The sequence below is a fragment of the Gallus gallus genome, chromosome 8 (genome assembly GCF_016699485.2).
Source record: "Gallus gallus isolate bGalGal1 chromosome 8, bGalGal1.mat.broiler.GRCg7b, whole genome shotgun sequence".
In the NCBI taxonomy this organism is placed as follows: Eukaryota; Metazoa; Chordata; class Aves; order Galliformes; family Phasianidae; genus Gallus; species Gallus gallus.
In genome coordinates, this window is record NC_052539.1 from 18,374,897 (window position 1) to 18,394,958 (window position 20,062).

At 39.6% G+C, this 20,062-nt stretch overlaps 1 long non-coding RNA gene across 1 annotated transcript in view; it reads right to left on the reverse strand.

The window, feature by feature from the left end:
• LOC107053992 overlaps positions 1–20,062 on the reverse strand; it is a 51,529-nt gene that overhangs the window by 13,772 nt on the left and 17,695 nt on the right. Inside the window, exon 2 of the long non-coding RNA XR_005861875.2 lies at positions 6,268–6,493. This is a non-coding gene — a long non-coding RNA (uncharacterized LOC107053992). The remainder of the gene's footprint in view (positions 1–6,267; positions 6,494–20,062) is intronic.

Genomic DNA, 20,062 nt, shown 5'->3' on the forward strand with positions numbered 1-20,062 from the left:
GACTTTGGGATTGATATACAGATTAGACTACGTATGGAAAGACTGATGTAGACTCAGGCTGGGGCAGGAACCAGCAGTGAAATGCTTACTTGCCATGACACTAATCTCTACACATTACTTCAGACTCACTGCAGATGTATTGATAACCATTAACTCTGTAATATGGCCGTACCATCTCCCATTGATCCTAGTTTGGATGTCTCCACAACACGCTTCATAGTGCACTAATTGTTTCTTATGATTTGCTGTATTATGTGTTGTAACTTTCTTGTATCTGAACACGGCGTACAACTTAGGTTTCAAATCTCAGGTAACTGTTCAACCCATTCGTCAATGTAAGAAAGTAGGTGGGAACCACTGTTGTATTGCTGACTGTAATCACAGATCCTGCATTTTTTGTGGGTGTCATTAAATTAAAGGTGCAGAGAGAAGAACCTTGAGTGAGTTTCCTCATCTGTCTCGTATATGAGACAGGGCTAAGGCCTGCAGCTCTTACAGCACTTCTGAGCAGATGCAAGGATAATCTTACAGTGCTAAAAGTTGAGAAAAATCAGGCAGTTACAGGCTTTGCTGTTAACAGGTACAGGAGGGACTATTTGGGATTTCAGTCTTGAGTATAAGCACCTACACTGTATCCAGATTTTTTACTTTCATTTGCGAAGCTGGGCATCTTTCTTTACAGTGCTACTGCTTCCTACTGAAAAATCTTGATACAACCCAACTGAAATGCTCCAGAGGAATTAATTGGTGACCTTGCCTGACAGACCAAAATAAATCTGGCAGGCACGTTGCCCCTTTTGCCAAGTCCTCAGATCCCCAGCTGCAACTGCATGAATTACAGAGCTCCCAGGGCCAGGTAAGGCTGCCAGATCCCATCCAGCTCAGAGCCAGCTCCCATGCTGCCTCCTGCCTTCAGCTTGGCTCTGCAGGCTCCTATGCATGCCCAGGGCCAGCTGGTTAGCACCAGGCAAACAGGAAACCTGGCATTCTCCCCACCTTTGGGCCAGGTGGTAGATCGACAAAATGGATTGCTCCACTCACAAGAAATGCTGTGATACCAACATCCCCCTTCCTGCACAGAGTGAGAGGCAGAGCGACAACCCCAAACCCCTGGGAGAGTTCCCTTGTGCAGAGATCACAAGTCACTCTGTTTCAGTCTTTTCACTTGTGCAGGGGACCATGGAGCTTTTTGGGTACAGTGTTGTGATGCTCCTATGATTCTACTTCATTTATTTTTGTGAAGAGATCTGAGGCCCAAAGAACTAGCTTTTTTTTTTTTTTTAACATAATTCTGCATACCTGTTCACCTTTCTAGTTATGGGCAGGCACAGACTAGCTGAATCTAAGTCAGGGTTTAGGTACCAGCAGAGGCAAAGCTCAGCACTCTGTGGGACACTCAGTGGTACCAAATCTGCACGCTTACACAGAAAAAATCCTGGTCTGCAGTATTGATTTGTAAGATGTTAGCATAAACACAAATCATAGAAGCATTAAGGTTGGAAAAGGCCTTTAAATCATCTAGTCCAACTATTCAGCTACCACCAATATTGCCGAGTAACCATGTCCCTCAGTACCACATCTACACAGCTCTTGAACAAATGTAACTGAGAAGAATTTCTCTGCTCTTTTAAAGCTTCTAACAACAATGCTAAGGCTAAGTAATTTGTGGTGCAAATGTTTGAGTACCACTTTCATTCACCCAGAGAGACATGCTGCATGCTTTCAGCACTCCAGTGAAGAGTGGTTGATATATGGACATTCTCGCACCTCTCAAACCCTTACTTTACTATTGGCATTGTTTTGGACAGCATTCAGAGAATCACCTTGCCTAAAACCTAAACCAAATGCTAAACCTAAGCTCCACATTCACATGTTTGTCTGCTTGTTTATTTGCTCTTCTAACACTTTATAATGCAACTGGTTCATTTTGAGATCAGCTACCCAGGACAGTATGCCTGAACTGCCACGTATATATTGGCAATATAAATTTCTTTTGTAATTTTATCCACCCCTGCAGCATTGTTCCAGTCACCAGTTCTGTTTTAACTGCAGCTCTGTATCAATTACTACTAGCTGCAATTGTAGTTGTGTATAACTAAAGTGCCAAAACTCATATTTTAGCTCTGGAAATCTTTCATCCAATAAGGCTGTCATTACGCTCCCACAATTCAACAAGCACTTCATCCTAAGGCAGTTTGCCACTAACTGCCACTCAAACAACATTGGTTGTTTGAATACAGATGAAGTGCAATCACCCACAGTCAGCCCCCTCAGGAAGACACTCGATAATTTCCACATTACCTCATTCTTGAATTTCACTCTTTTCCTCCATATTTGCATTAACACCACTGAAATCATTGAGCTTCATCATTTTCCTCTATATCGGCATGTTTCAAGAAAATAAATAAATAAATAAGAGCTAAGCAAATGTGGGTAAATCATCTACAAAAGTGTATGAGAAACATTATGCATGGCATAGTCTGCCATACTATTCCAATGCCTCACATTTGAGAATAGCAGTATTTCTCTGGGTGAGAGACTGAGAGGCTGGTTTCTTGGCCATCATATGGCTATTTTACAGCTACTGGGTTTCATTACCTCCTTCCATTCCCAAAAGATTTTCTTAATATGAAAAGATCTCTCAGATTTAGTTCAACTTTATGTTCTACTCTTTGTCTTAATTCCTGAGTATATTATTTGTAGGACTTTTTTTCTCTTCACCAGAACGCAGGGTTTTAATGAAAGAGCTACATAATCAAGTGTGCTTCAACCAGCTGAATGTATTCATACAGCAAAATCCCAGGAAACCAAACTGCAGCCTCCACCACTCCTACCAGCAGCTGTTGGGCTTATCTCATAGACTAGAGAATTGCTGGACTCCTCTCTGTTTCCCGTTGGTGCAGCAAGGAAAGTAGGCTTACTCAGACTTCACCCTGACCTCTAGGTGATAAAATGTCTTGCCTGTGCAGTTACACACTCACAGCAGATGCTAATAAATAGACTGAACAATGAATCACACAAGAGTGAAATGAAATCCATTAGCTATGTTCCCTACAGAGCGCCCTTCTTGCACTGGCTTCTGGGAGTCCACAGTTTGCAAATTCTGTACCACTAGAGGGCAGACTTGACCAAGCCATTACAAGATACATTTCTGTACATTAAGATATAATCAATTTTAATTGTGACTTAAAGTATGAGAAGAAGCCTTTTCATCTACCTGTACCTTTGGAGAAGATACAGTAACTGTATCACAGATCTTACATCAGCCACACTGAAAGCATTCACAGTTGCAGTTGTGCTAAAACATGTCGTCACTTCATCACATGTGACCCTAAAAATTTTGTAATTATTTAAATTCAGCATTCTTCTCAGGCAAGTTCTGGTACACACTGTGATAAGATTCAAACCAATACAGGTGAAAACAAACCAGATACATAATGATTTTGAAAGATATATTCCTAGTAATCAGTTTACCAGAAAATTGTTAGGAATGTTCTATTAAAGAAGTGGCGCAGTGAAAATCTGAACTTCTACAAATCTCTTGCTGGATTTCATCTCATTCTGAGTGAGCACATTGGCAGTTCAAGTCTGGTTCAATAGCTATTTACAATGGTTCCAGGATCTGTTTCTGGAGCTAGTTGTTATCACATAACATGGGCACTTAGCTATACAAGAGGTAAGTTTTCGTGCAATAAAGTCAAAGGAAGAAAGCAAAAAACATACAAAATGCATAGAGAATAACTCAAGATGTCATTCAAACTACTAGGAGGAAGTAACATGATAGCTTTTTTATGTATCTAATTTCTTGACAGGTTTGTGCAGGTGATTCTCCTAATGGAAAGAAATTACAGTTTTGGAAAGATCCTGCTACCTTATATAAGACTACAGAATTGGTATCAAAGCTCAGAAGAGGGCAACTCTCTTCTTCCTCACATGTAAGGAAGGCAATATTTTTCAAAGGGAGGTCCAGCTTCACAACTACAATGAGATGCAATTCTACTGATATCTCTGGAGTTGCACTTGCTTGTGGTAGCAGTAAATGCAACCCCCTCTAGTGCCAGGATTTTATAAAGATTAGGCCAGCAAGCACATAAAATATCAAAAGCTACAGGAAATTTTCAGCACTTTCCTTCAGCTCCTCCGAAGGGAAGTTGTCAAAGTAGCTGTCTGCTAAACATATCATCTGCCTCACTACAGAAAAAAGGATGTCAACACTGCATGTCAAATCCAACCCTGAGATGTATTTTTTTAATGGGCAGGATCTGACTTAGACAGATCCCAAATCTCTCTGCAATTACCTGCATCTGCAGGAAAGGCACAAAAGGATTTATCTTAAAGAGCTCTCAAACTATTTTCCAGTCTTGCTTTTTGTGACAGAAGCAAAGTAAAAATCTTAGGAAAATATTTTCAGAGGCATTGTTTGAGGACATCATACATTTCATTTGCTCCCATGCCTTCATGCCACCAGCAGTGCCATACAGGTGCAAGGGGGGTGAAGGTTCTGGCCAAGGATCACATGCCCTCAGCCCTTCCTGCAGGTGAAGGGAAATCACACTGGATAGTTATGAGTCACCACATTTCATAGCTGGTTTCTCTGCTGCTGCAGATGGTTGCCTCAGTGTTGTATCCAGCCCATGTAGCTAATTAATTACTCTGTATTAGCAGGTATGCAGATGAAAATCAATAATTACAGCAGTTTAGGATTGTGGCATCTGACCAGACTTCATCTTTTATTTACACCTACACAATGTGCATACAGAGCCCTATTGTAGCTATTTACAAAAACATTGTGAACTCCCATTAACAAAACAAATGGAGAAGCAAACCATTATGGTTAAAGGATATTTTTGCCTTTGTAACTAATCTCTGTTCTCTCCTGAGCTGGGTTTTCTGAGCATATATTAAATGGGCTTAGGTCATCCAGAATAGTAAATATCTGGATGGGTTTTTGTAAAAGCCCTGTGTATTCTCAGCACCAAGGAGCTCTTCACAGTAAAGCCAGCAGCATGCCAGTATGAAAAGATGGGATAGCACATCAGCCACTTAGCCAGCACAGACTGTTCCTTGCTATCATCTCCCTTCCCTTCTCAGATATGGGAAGCTTTAAAAAGATATATATAATTTCAGCGCGTCTTAAATTTTAAGAAGGGGGGAAAAAAGACTGTGAATTATCATACTAATGTTTTCAGAGTACGCTGAAAAGGGACACAAGTATGGCAGAAATGGAGTACCCCTACTTCTCAGCTGCTGTGCTCACGCATGTGGCCAGAGCACTTTCCTCAAAAGAGAACATTTCCTTCCTTTAAAGGACACTCTGTTGCCAAACAAATGGGCAACTTTCTAGGATCAGTTCCCCAGACTGCCTCCCCGCAATTGCTTCTGATTGAAGATAGCACAAGAATTCTGTTTTGCACAAAGGCATTAGGTAGAAACACTTTAATTATTAAAAGAGTGTGAATTAAGCAGACACTGTGCTGCACCTACAGAGTCTTGGTGAGAAGGGGCTCTGTAAACAGAATTATTATTTCATCAACACAGAAGACTCCTCACTTAATGGCTCACTAACTGGGCCAGAGATGAGATTCGAGGCGAAGAAATCAATGACTCAAAGCAAGAGATTCAGCAAATATGAAACACCTAGTGTTTAGCTCTTAGGATTGCATATTGTCTCCAATGGAAGTGACTCGTATCATGCAGGGAGAAAATAACACTCCTGCTGCTGTGTCCAACTGTATCCATAGGAGATAACACTGAACTGGTGCTTGCTAGCACTAGACTCCCATACTTTAGGGGTATTTTATTTGATTTTTGGTGTTCTCCTTCTGTGCTATAGCTGTTAAATAAATAAGCATTGCTACTTCATTTTTCCAAAATGTTCTTAGTGTTATTGCCTTGGCTTTTCTTTTCTTTTCTTGGTAATTCATGACATTAAATTCAGTATGTTTCTTAGTAGTTGTAGCCTTATTTTGGCGTCCACCCTATGTATTCATCAATCAGGTTGCTGCTGCTGTACTGCACAGCAGAAGCACCAAAGGGCATCCTGCAAAATTAAACGGTGAGAATAATGCAATCCTTTGCAATTCCTCCCTGTTCTAACCATTATAACAACTTGAGAGAGCAGAGAAAAGATTTCTAACATGGCTGCGAGTGCATGACTCTTCTTCAGACAGCTGGCCAGAGGGTAAATGGCAAGAGCAGCAAGCATCTCTCTCCTCCCCAGGAGTGAGCACAATTCATGAAGGAAGAATACTTTATTTTCCTACTCACCAGCATACTGATGCTTGACTGTGAAATTACTTCCTAAGTTTTCCTCTTCTCTTCAGTACTAACTTAGGGATATAAAAACCACCACGCTGGCTCACTTTCCACTGAAGCAAATTCAGTTTCTCTTCCAGATTCCTGGGGACAACCTCAGCTTCACGTTCATCAGTTCCTAATGCAAATCACTGAATCTGATTCTGCAGAGAAACATTCTTGGTGTGGTCAGGAGTATCTGCACAAAGAGGGAGTTAAATTTAAACTTCATTAGGAGCGCTAAAGGACTATACAAAACCTAAATAACTCTCCGAAGGAAGAAAGGATTAATATCCCATTTTACAGAGGGGAAATGAGATACACTACGGCTTCAGTTCTCTCTTCATTCCTACCAGTGGAGAGATAGATTTGGTCAGAATCTCTATTTGTGCGGTACTTTTATTTTTGTAGCTAGAGAGAAAACAGTCCATCATAATTTTTATCAATCAAGTTATTTAGAATGTGCTGTTTCTTCTAATTTGTATTCTTTTTCCTATCATATATCTTCGCCAAATAGGGCCGTTAACAGTTAATGTGACAGGAAAAAAATAATAAATGACAGAGAACATTGTTGAAATGAGACTGACACTTTGCATGTGTTTTTGAGGATAACCTGTCTTTTTGACACATTTCTCTGGCTGCTTTTTTATCGGGGGGAAATAATGCAGCACAGAAATGCACTGTTGAAAAATGGCAGCTTCCAATGCCTTCCTCAAAAAAAAAAAAGCAATAACCTTTTTCTACAAATAATTGCTCCAAATTCAACAAGAGCACATAATGGACAGGAATACAAAATGAATCACAGCATTACTATATGAAACAGCTGTTCCATGAACTGGCCAAGATGAATTTTGACTGTATGACTGCAACGGCAGTTTGGAAACAATTAGCCAGAAGCAATTATTTATCTTGAGTTGTCATGCTTATTTTATCAGCTCTATAGGGGGTTCTCATAGAACTTGCAGAGCTGAAAAAGCACGATTTCTCTGCTCCATTTGGACCAAGAAATAAAATGCAAATCAATGACAGCGAGTTTAAATAAAATCTGTACAATCTGATTTCATCCATCATTCTCTTCCTTTCTTGTTAAGAAAAAAATATTACATGCTCTAAAACACTCAAGAGATCTCAAAATATATTTAGTAGTCACGTCAGTGTACAGGATTCAGGAGAATGCAAATAAATCCCATCCTTCATTGCCTTATACTTTCGACTCCTCTAATTTGCAGTGGTAAATTTGAAATCTGAATAGTCTCATTTTCCAGAAAGCACTGAGCACTCCCCAGTGTCTTCTGCAGCCACTGGGACACGCAGCTGTGACATTCAACACCTATGCAAATCTGGGCTGAGTTATCTGTAGTGAGACAACTAATGCAGCTGAGGAAAAGAGTTTCTTTGCCATCTCACAAGGGAATTGAAATCTCTATAGTGGTCTGCTGGTGCTGTTAGAGGTGACTGAACAACATTACAATAATGTAAGCAGCCTTAGGAATAGGCTAAAAGTCGTTAGGAGGTCAGTTTTCAGAGCGTATCAGGAGACGACATATAACACCATCATGCATTCAGGAAATCACGTTCAGGGTTTTATAAACCACAAATGCAAATAAGGCCTGGAAAGCCTTATACTGTGAACACATGAATAGATTTAGCATATGTAAGCCATTGTGTAACTCAACTGGAGAATAAATGCTGCCGAGGAGAAGAGATGCCAATGTAATAACTTTCAAAGTAGATTGGGGTAATCACTGGCTGGGACAGTAATGTCAAGCTTTCTTATCACACATTTCTGAAACAGGAACCAAGGCACTCCTTACAGAAATATCTTACCTATGCTGTTGACAATAGACAGCATTTTGCAGGACATCCATAACTGCACAAAAGTACCTGTCTGCTTAGATATTGTCCACAGTCTCTATAGTCAGTTCTTTGGGCACACTTGATTTGCAAATAAGAATCACCCTTGCTTGGGAAGCTAGCAAGGTTTGGACTTTAATTGGTCAAGTATGCATTAAAAGGCTATTTCCTTTCAGAGCTGAATTCAAACCATGCATTTGTGCTTGCACAACTTTTAAAAATTCATTTTTTTAAATTTTACCTAAGGAGGTTTTTGAGCACACAAGCATAGTAGGAATCTGGTCATGCTCTCCCTATCAAAACAGCAGACTTCTGTGCTGAATCCTGACTCACTATGACCCATGTGCTGCCAGGCCTGTGCCCTCAAACTGCTACAGTGCTGCTCCAGCTTCCAACTCTCTCTTCTTTTCAGGCACAAAACCTTTTGCAGAAATGTGGCTCCACATCCCAGGTGCTATACGTACACAGGACAGGCAAACAGCTGAAGAACACCTCATTCTGAATGCCAGACATGAATGCTCTGCCTCACAGCTCAGAGAGTAATGAAAACTGAAGACACAAAGGGATTTTGGACTAGATTTCTGAAAAATCCGAGCTGAGCTGACAATCTAAGCACTTCTCTGTCAACAAAGGCTGTTTGGGATTTACAAACTAGCTGTCCCTCCTGAAGAGTCTGATTTATTTGGTGTGCTTTGAGCAACCTTAATGCAAGCCAAGTTTTTATTTGCAGCCATAGCATTTTGCATAATACCCAAGTAGAGTATTTGCTTAGGAAGCGGTAGTCCTGGATTCCAAGCTTTTCCCTGCTGAGAAGGGCTCAAACCACGGCTCCCACCTCCTGCAGGAAATCACGGAGGGATGGGGCCAGGCAAAGGCTATTAAGACTCTGCATCTGAGTGGAAGAGACCTGTGACAAGGCTTCTGCACCCTGAGGTCTTCAAACATCTAATATTAGATGGCATCTGGATTAAAAAAATAAACACAAGCCAGAAATAATCAAGGATGGAGACTGTAAGCAAGAATACATTGCTCTTGGCCAAGCACCATAGTCACTACGTTGGACAATGATGCCAGTCCTCTTGGCAGACCTTATCTACATTGTGCTGAAGCAACTGTACTTCAGTGCCACATCAGCTTGGATGCCCCTAGATATGTGTCTGGGTCAGCCTGTCCCCTGCACAGTTCAGATACACTGTCCTCTTTTCTACTGAAGACACTTGGTACAAATTACTTACTACTCCTTGGGTTGGAGAGAAGTTATAGGTGACAATAGGTAACATTTTTATTACTATTTCTTCTTATGCACTTCTAAATTGGGATTGTATCCTTGGTATCCATGGCACAACCTGGACCTTGAGCAAGAATCCATTCAAGGATGTGCTGTGATTACAGCAGGCACCCATTTGATAGGGTCCTCAGGTTCTCAGTACTCAATCTCCAATCTTACTAAAAAAGGGTTTAATAATTTAAATACACCTACACTCAATGCACTTGGATTTTATGTGGACGGAGAAGTACCTAGGATTCAGGTATCACAGACAACTAGAAGATCTCCAAGAAGAACATACATCTGCCTCAGCCAGTTTTTGAGAGAAGAAACCTGTGTCACAATAGTCACAAGCTGCTATTTCGAGAGTTAACTGCCAGGCACTTTCAGGGGAACTTTCAAACACTTACGAATAGCCAAGAGTTAGAGCAGTACAATACTAGAAGTAAGTAGCTACAGTTTCCACAATAGATACCTCTTATTTTAATATCAATCTGTCTTTGACTCCACAATCAACAGAAGTTAGACAATTTCCAAACAAGTCAACTATACTGCTTTTTAAAAATTTTCTGTTATTGCTATGTTGCTATTGTGAAGCGGTCATTGTTTGCAAATTAAGATTAAAGATCCATTTCCAAAATTAGGGTCCAATTTACAAACTCACATACAGAGCACTGTCTCTTATTGTAATAGGACCTTTGCCTTCCTGCTCTTTCCTGTTTAATGTAAAGCGAAATCTCATTTTATCTTCAGTAAACCTTTCAAATGAAATGTAATTTTGACGTAAGTCTTCCACAACCACAGCCACTTTGATTATGTACAACTGCATCAGTCAGACTATGGCAGTAACAATTGCCATGATCGGCAATAGCAAGGTAACCATGGACACTGCTCTTACAAAGAAGACATAAAAAGTGACTTCCTAGTAATTCTGAGGAGAGAAAAAAAAAGCTACCTACAGACACCTTCCCTGGTCCAATGCCACGCCTTCTAGGAATTACGGTAGTATTACCGTAGTTTTAGCTGTGGTGGTTGGGAACACCAGCCTGAGGTCAGGGCTACTGAGGTCAGAGCACTACTAGAACAGAAATGATGGTCCTTGACATAATAGCTCAGAGTCACAACAACACCACCACCACAATAGCAAAAACACCAAACACAATAACCCAAGAAGAAAATTGGTCATTAAAACTCATTGGATCCATCACTCTTGTACAAGCAAAGCTACATCCATGTCTCTTCATCAATAATCTTTTGCAATAGATGTAAGTTTTGAAACAATATTTTAAATAAGAGTTTTTATAAAGAGTGATCATAGAGCAGAATGTTTAGCTGAAGTTTTTATTACCTGAAAAAAACCTTATGAGTTCTAGAATCCCAGAAAATTTCATCCCTGAAAAAACAGTTTTATCTGTACATTCTCCTAGCTAGACTGCTTTCTGCTCTCTTTGCATGAATGTCATAAACTGGTATTTGAGTTGACCCTACTCAAACCAGCTGTTGTTTTTCTTCTTTAAATTACTTTCCTTTCACACCCTGCTTGTACCTTTTGCCTTTCCCCATACTGACAGCTTTGCTAGGATTAATCTTTGCCATTCAGCCAGATGTGAAAAGAGCCTGTTACCAAGGTTAGTGTCCTCTTTCGGTCAGGTATGCCTAGCTCAGATTACAAAGCTCTGGCTAGTGTATCAGACTGTTTTCATATTTCTAATTCTGTGCTATCAAAATTTGAATTACCTGTAAACAAGCCAAAAATTTGATACTGATGCTACAAAATAAACCTGTATATGGCACTACGTATACACTTCGTCTTAAGGGTGTACAGCATCGCCTCCCTTCAGTTGCAGATAATCCACATATAGGCAGATTAGAAGTTCTAAAAGCCAATAGACCTGTAGCTCACTATAGTTCACAGAGCACTTCCTTGCACTTGAAGTGGCATCTGTGGCAATGCTGAGAGCTGCAGTTTGTGTTTACACCTGGAAATGAAGATCTGTAGATGAGTTATGATTTTCACTGACAAGAATGTTTTAATTTCTGATATTAGAGTCTTTTGAAAGTTCACCACCTAGCCTGCAGATGGAGAGAGAGGGCTGTGCTTAATTCACACTCGTTGGTGTTCCCCACAGCGCCTGAACTTGGTCCAAACCCAACCCTGCAGTTTTCACAGATAAAGTAGAACACAGACTGATGGGATGGCAAATGCATAACTGAATAAATATGTCCAAAGGGAAATCTAGGCTTAGCCATACACCTTTAACTTGAGAACATGCTTATGAACCTCTGTATATATTGACAAGAATGTTAGACCAAGGACTTCTTGCAAAATATGAATTTCCAACCGTTCGTGCCACTGAACAAAGGAACTCAGAAACAGTACTGTTTTCTTCTGCTTAGCTACCAATATTGCTCCACTGTTTTTATAAATCTGAAAGTCTGCTCAGTATCTCTGATACGTCTGTTATTTCTAATGCCAGAGTCAGACAGATAGATATGCAGGTTAAAATAAACTAATTTTAAATTCATTTTTCTGATCACGTACAATTTTGATCACAAATATTGATCCAATAAGGAAATTATTAGAAGAAAGCAAAGAGATTTTTACACACACAATAGAAAAGGATTTACATGCTAAACCTTCAAATTATTTTTTCCAAGAGAACGAAGTGACTGTGTACTTATGTACAGAAAGGAGGCAATAAGTAATAAGTTTTGGTATTCTGACCCAAAACAATCACTTTTACGGAGAGTGATTACACAGTAGGTAACAGAAAAAGTTGAACTCAATGCACTTATAGACAAAGATGAGTAACAAGCCCTGTTTGTTAAACTTTTCTTTATATTATTCTCAGACGGGAAAAAAAAAACAGAAAGCACTGCTCTGAACTGAGGACTTAAGGCTCCAGTGAAGTTAATAAAATTCTCCTGCTGGGATCAGAAATTCATCTTACAAACACCAAAGTGACTGCGTCTGCAGTCAACCCCTTTATTTTGTTATCGCTTCACAGTGTGTGCATGTCACAAGCATGAGAGGGCAACTGGATGTTTATAGTGCTCCTTCTGCTGGCACTGTGCTATTGCACAGCTTGGACTTTTAAAATAAAGATACTACCTATCTTGTAATAAACCATGTACAATAAGAAATTATCTCAGGCTATATAAGAAAACATGAGTTACATCACTAAGAACACCCAATAAGAACAAACAACTGGCTACTATGTATTAGTATTATCCAGTGTATATTGAATGCAGATATTTCCTTTACAGGTTAATTAACACCTCACTGCCATGGAAGTAGCGGTAAGCATAACATCTCAGAAGTCAAGAGTCCCTCAGGAGGATGGAGGGAGAAACCTTATTCATTTAGACTCCACCTGCCCCACAGAAGAGGACAGTATCTGCACACCAACTTGCTTGATACCGACAGATCTGCAAACGCGCAGACTAAATACTGATGTGACATTCAAGCTGCTCACAGCTCTTGATGTTCTGCTGCCTTTGTGTCCTCATTAATAGGTTCATCCTTGTCCCTGCCCTCTGCCAGAGCTCTATTCCCATAAAACAACTGTTGTTAACAGGGCTCAGAGAACAGAGATCACAATCCTTTGTCTTCCCAAATTAATGTTCAAAGTGAGAAATAACAGGAAAGCCAGAAGTAGGAAAAGAAAAACAACACTTCAAGCAAATGCAGTCTGTGGAATTCACTGCCACAGGACATCAACAACTGAAATATTGCTGATAGTTTTACTGCTCACACACTGTGCAAGCAAAAGCTAATCAGAATTCATGCCAAGAAAGGTAAAATATTAGGAGTGAGAAAATGAACTTTTTGTTTTCTGTATTGTGATGGTAAATGCAGCAGACTGTGCAAGAAAGCTGCTTAACCTGAAGTGCCCTGTAGTGGTCACCTCCCAGAGATGTCACCAGGTTCATGGTTAGGACACGCACAGTGGTTCCTACTGCTCTAACAGTTCTCCATAAGCACACCATTGATATAAGGAACAAGCATTTGTAATGTATAATTAAAGATTTGCTTTAATTTTCGCTATCACGTCTACGCTTCATCATCCCAGAATTTACCAGTACATTGCAGGATGTACTGCACATTTCCAGTGCTTTAATTTTTGGAATACATTTTAAATTCATGAAAGTAACACAGCAAATAATACATTATAAACCACTAATACTATCATCAGTTTAAGAAGTAGGGAAAAAATGCAATTTTTATTTTTATTTTTTTTTAATTTTCACTGATCTACTTATATGTACCATTAGAAAGAATAAAGTCACACCCAACATCTTTTAACAAAATGATTTAGAATTCATTCTTCCAGTTCTTACTAATAGGAAAAATCAAAATGGGGAGAAATATGAGTTAAAATATGTTTATTGTCTTCAATGCATTATTATTTTGTTTAGGTAACTTTGTTCTCTGAAGCTGAAACTTGCATTTTACAGTTTTCTCCCTGTGCTCCCATGTTTTTTCCTGAGGTTCAGATCATACCCTTCCTCCTTCTACTTCAGCTTTGATTTTACCTAGGGACAGCTTTGTTCAGCAGCAAGCAGGCAGTCATTTTTCCCTCTTTGCTCCCCTTACCCTCAGTTCTCAATTAGTATTTTGTACATATAAAGGAAACACCTTAGGTGAGTTGAGACACTATTCACAAGTTCCTTCAGCCCACCCCCACTCCAATAACAGTAATCAGAGACAAGGTGTCCTTGTTCATTCCTTGCTACTAGAACATTCAGAATTGACAACTCTATATGGAGTCGCTCCGTTAATCATACATGTTCTGGTGGAAATTATTACCTTTATTACAAAGCCTTGTATAGATAGAGCTAAATGCCCATCTTTTCAATAAAGAATGTGCTCTTGTGTAAAATAATTACTCCATTATCAGATGTGCTTTAAGTATTGTGAAGTTGCTAGTCATTTTTCCTGTTCTGTGAGGATTATAAAAAAGAACTTGGATTTCCAAAGTACAGGATTTAAGACTATCAATTATTTCCTTCACAGGTCCCTCCCTTTCTGAAAGAAAATAATCTCCTCTGAAGAAGGTGTCATTCTTATGACAACAGAGGGAGCGCAATATCACACATTCAGTGAGAACTTCAGACATGATTCAAAGCCCAGAATTCAAAGTACATGGAAAATATCCTATTAACATCAGCAAGCTGTTCATAAGATTCCCTGAATAAAAGCTTCCACTCACTTAATGCCTTGCTGATAGCTGTCTCAAAAAGTTTTGACACCCTGGTTCCAGTTACATCAGCCCTTGTTTTATTGCTCTTCTCTACTGGTTACGTATATGGTTAGGTAACTAGGGATAGGACAAGAGCTAATGGCTTTAATCTGCTCCAGGGAAGGTTCAGGTTGGATGATAGAAAACATCTCTCAGAAAGAGTTGTGATGCATTAGCACAGCCTGCCCAGGGAGGTGGTGGGGTCATCATCCTTGGAGGTGTCCATGAATCATGGGGATGTGGCACTGAGGGACATGGTTAGTGAGAACGGTGGGGATGGGTTGGGATTGGACTGACTGATCTCAGTGATCTTTTCCAACTTTAATGATCCTACAATTCTATGCAAGTCCTTCCTTGCTTCAGAGGTGCGATTAATAAAGTTAGCTTTTGGTATTTACCTTTGCTTATTAAAATAACAAGCATCATAGGGACTATGCCAAAAGTAATGCCAAAACAAAGTCATATCTTTTTTTAAATGCATAGATTTTTTGAAATCAAATAGCTTCCTTCATGCCTTGCATTCCATGTGATACTAAAACTTAAAAGAAATTGTGTAATTATCATTTTCTGCAAAAGACAACCACTAAAATAACTTCCAATTCTGAATATTATATGTTGCTGAACTCATTTATGCCGTTAGAAACATCAGGAAGTTCTTTGATTTGATAAACACTTTTGAGAACTGATGGGCTAAACAAGACTTCCCTGCCAGGTGTCCTCTTTCATGAAATAAAGCATCACAGGAGCAAGTAGAGAAAAAACATAATTAAGACACTTATGAGCACCAGGTGTAGACAGAAGAGAAATGAATATCACAGGCAAGTGCACAAAACAGGAAATCCAGGCAGGAAAATGACAGTTAATAACAGACCTTTCAAGTACAGCAGATAAAAGAAAGAAAAAGAGAATAACATATGTAAGACATCAGGGAAGGTGTCTTACATCCACTCCCTCACAATCCAACTCAACTACTACTTTTTTTGGATTCAGAACCATCAGAATAAAGGTTATTGCCATAGAAATAGAGGCTACACTGGAAGCACAGCAGAAAAGAGGACTGCACTGGAAAATATTGCAGTTCAACTGAGTACTGAATATTTATCTCCAGAGGAGAAAGAGGCCCTATGCAAGACTAGTCCAAAATCCACAAACATTGAATCTTTTCTGCTAAAAGAAAACAAACAGCAGTAATTCAACCTGCATGACCCAAAGCTGAAGTATTTTCTCTGCCTGTGCCCAAAAAGGATTACGACAAGAGATATGCAGCATTTACCATTAGGGACTGATCTTTTAATTACTACCATTACATTTTTCAGTAATACTGCTGCAAGCTTCTCCCTGCAACCCTTACACCCACTGCAGCTCTACAGAAATGCAGTCAAAGTCAGAGAAAAACACATAGTAAAGTCAAGCTGTAGAAGTAGCAAAAGCTATATCATCCCCCGCCCATTTCCATCACCAAAATAGGCCTGTTGAACTTGTCGTTGTGTTGGATTAGTCCACGCTATCATAGCTGGACTGTTTTCATTTCTTTTGTTTCCTGGTGCTGCACTGAGATGTACTGTAATATTTTGGTATGGCATTGCAGTCATCACAAAACACTCTTGTGTTTTGGAGCAAGGTGTCTTTCTGGACACATCAGCAATAGCATTCTCTGGATGGTCATCATTATCTTGAAGGACGCAATGGTATTTTCATCCCAGATGAATGCATTCTTCTCCAGCTCATTAATGCCAATCTCTTCTACAATAAATAAGCTCAGTAGCTGGTCTTCACTGGCCTTTCCTGGATGATTTATGTCATCAGCTTGCAATAAGTCATGTTGAAGTTTCCCTGCCCTATATTCTCTCCAACACTGTAACTAGTTTGGTGACTTCTCTCCAGTCTTTCATATCCATTATTCAGCAAGCTGGTGCTGATGATGCACTTTCAGCTAGGTTGCTTTCATCTTTCATTTTGTTAAATGCAAATTGGATTTGAAAACGAAGGTAGACACTGTTGTAATCATACTGCAAGTAGCAGTGTTATTCAGCTGTCAACAGAATTCAGCCTAAATAGATCATGGCACAAGAAAGAAACTGTATCAGTGACTTTGCTTTGCTTGTATTTAAATATTACATCAAACCTACATTGTCACAGGGGACAAAAAGGGAGTGCGAATTGCAAACATAGCATTCTTATTTCACATCCTTTCTCTTATCCCTTTCTCCTGCTCCTTAGCGAATCCAAAGGGAGTTCTTACAGAGATAAATTTGTGCACTGTTTGCCAAAAAGGTAGCAGGATGGTAATAAAACATGCAGCACCAGTGCCACAGGGTCCTGCTTTATGATACTGGTTTCAATAAACCAGTTAACATGCATAGTCTTAAGTGAGAGGCTTACAAGTATATCACTAGAAAATACTACATATACTTGCCAATGGTATCAATTCTTGGCCAGTATGTCATTTATAATAGATAACAGTGGTTTGTTTTTCCTCAAAGTAACTATTAATTATTAATCAATTTCTGAACAATATGTAATCATATGCTTGACATAGAAAATGAGCCAGTTGTGGCATAAACTTCACTACACCCTGTTGGAAGCCCTCTCTGTCAGATAATCAGGTTGCTTTGAAAGTAGCATCTCCTATGTATTTCCAAGGATACTACAATAGATACAAAGAGCATAAGAACACTATTTGACAGAGCAAGTTCTCAGCTACAGAACACTATTCTTCAACAAGGTCACTACCACTAACTGTGCACTTCTGCAAGCAATGAAACACCTTTGCTTAATCCACACCTCCATGTCAGAGGTCACTTCTTCTAACTGCCCCATTGCTGCCATCTGTCATACAGCAACAAAATGTAATGAGATATTGACAGGAGGCTTCAACCTCTACTGCCATACCACTAACATCCACATTACTTTTGACAGCATTACTTTCAGAGCAGCCCTCATACGTGACAGGACAACAAGCAGTTCTTGAGTCATGAAGTCAGCAGCAGTCACAAATAAATCAGCTCTCTTCTAAGAGTATTCTTTCACCATTTTAAAAGCACAACAAATTCATTAAATTCCAAACATGCCCTCTTCAGTGCTTTTTTCTAAAAGTCCAACTCCTACAATTGTGTGATCATATGAAAAATTTAACATAAAGTGGCAGTATGAGGTTTACTCATTTGTTTAACTCCGTTTCTGATAAAAACGCTACATTTTGATAAAATTCCTTCAAGATTGCAGATTGATAGCGAAAAAAATCCTATTTACTCAATAATATTTTTAACTTTAAAATACAGCTGAGTGCTAACCCTTTTTTTTTTTTTTAATTCATTCAATAGGGCCTGGTTTCTGAATTGGACAGTGCTCATTTTGACTAAGTTTAGTAAGATTTTAATACTAAGGAACAAGCTTACTATTCTTTATTAATAATACACAAATACATTGAGGCTTTACTTATAGAGGCTAGCAGACAGATTGTTGACTGTATTTTTTTGCCAAGGATTGATTATTCCCTACAAGGGGGAAGCAACATAGCTGCGGTCCCCACACAGAACAGAGCAATCCCTCTGAAACATCATGGTACAAGCTACAACATTTAGCACAATCATAGATGGAAAAAAAAAATCTTGTTATTAAAACCACTTAAGAAAAATACAATTAGTAATGCAGTAAATAAAACCCCTGCATACACAAGACTCAGAGGTTACCCTGCCCATCTGTTCCCTTTGCCTTTAGCTCCAGAAGACAAATCTGCTTTTGCTAAGTTTCAGCATCCTATGCAGTCCTCCTGTCTGGAGGGTGCTGTCTCCAGCTAAGCCCCCACATCTCTGCATTTCAGCCATTTTTCTCATTGTGAGTTTGAATGAAAAACTCAGATTGGTAAAGTGGCAGACCCAGTCCACTCGGCATCATAGGACAGAAGGCTGAGCATCTGCCCTCAGGTGGGGCAAGATGCATCCAGAGCTTTTGGGGCTTAATGATCTTTAAGGTCTTTTCCAACCTGGGATTATATGGTGTCAGAACCATTCTTTACATCTCTCATCTGTTCTGTGTTTCTGCACGAGCTCCAAGTTTGTTGTCAAGAATCTAAATGTCTAACTTAAGCAAGCAGCTTTCTCACCCATTAAAGAGCTCAATTTTTGCACTCTCACCAGCACTACAAATGCTATACAAGAAACAAATAAGCGCAAGATATATTTAAATACTGACACTCTTTCCATTAAATCAATAAAACAGAAAGATGTAAATGTTCCTGTTGGTGCAACCAGTCTTTTGTCCTGCCTTTTGCTTGGCCAAGGCAGAATACACAGTGGCATAACCCTATCATGCACAGTCTCTCGTAGCCAAAGGGTTTCAGAGGTGACACTTCCATACACAGGGCCACTGCTTCCCCATCCCTCTGCTCAGGTTCCCTCCATCTGCTGGACAAAAGTTTAACGAGGCAATAGGCAAATTCAGCATGAAGCCAAGTCCTGCACATTGCCCTTGCATTCCCGTGTCTTCACACCTCCAAGAGAGGAAAGCTTTGTCAAAACACCCCTGCAAGTTCTCACATGCACCTACGCCAGCAGTCCCAGGAGGGTTTGGATGCCAGTGTTTTGCAGTTCAAGGGACTTGATTGCTTCAGATACAAAGCAAGAAAGCAATAGGACTTTGTATATGCGTATGCATATATGTATACATAAATTATATATATCGTCTTTCATTTGACAAAAAAAACCAAAATATTACTTATTGGAACATAGTCTAACCTGAAATTCTTCAAGATTTCTGTTTTATGTTTTACTAGACCATTCAGGTGTGCTGAGGCCAATGGCTGTATACATGCATAGTATACTTTCCACCAGACTGCATATGCCAAATGTCGGATGAAGCCTCAGACTTTCAGTGTCACAAGGAAACTTATGAATACCCCTAATAAGGACTCTAATACTTGTATACTCCAACAGAAGGGGAAAAAACCACAACCAACTTTGATTTTTAAAAGAATTCTTAAGTACCCTATAAAGCCACAAATCACTCAGCTCACAATCTCTTAACTGTGCCAGGGATTTCTTTGCTCAAACTTCAATCTTTGGGGCTGAACTAATGAGAACAGTTCCCTAGCTGATTTACATCAGACAGAGCTCTGTTTTGATTTAAACCATGACTCCGCAGCAGAGGGCACTGTGAAAGCGCCAGATGCTACATACAGACCTGCATAGAAAAAGCTGGAGAGAGCGATGGGAGATTCTACCCAGGGAACACGTGTTTATCTTATTACTACTCCTGAAAGGTGACAGCAGTTTCTCCTCTGAGCAGGCACCCAAGAGGGAGGCTGCTTTATGCTCCTAAAAGCTGAGTCTTTACTGTACAGCTGCTGTTGATGAGATGATCTTCCAAGTGAAATCTGTCTGAGATGGTTGATGAGTGAAGAGAA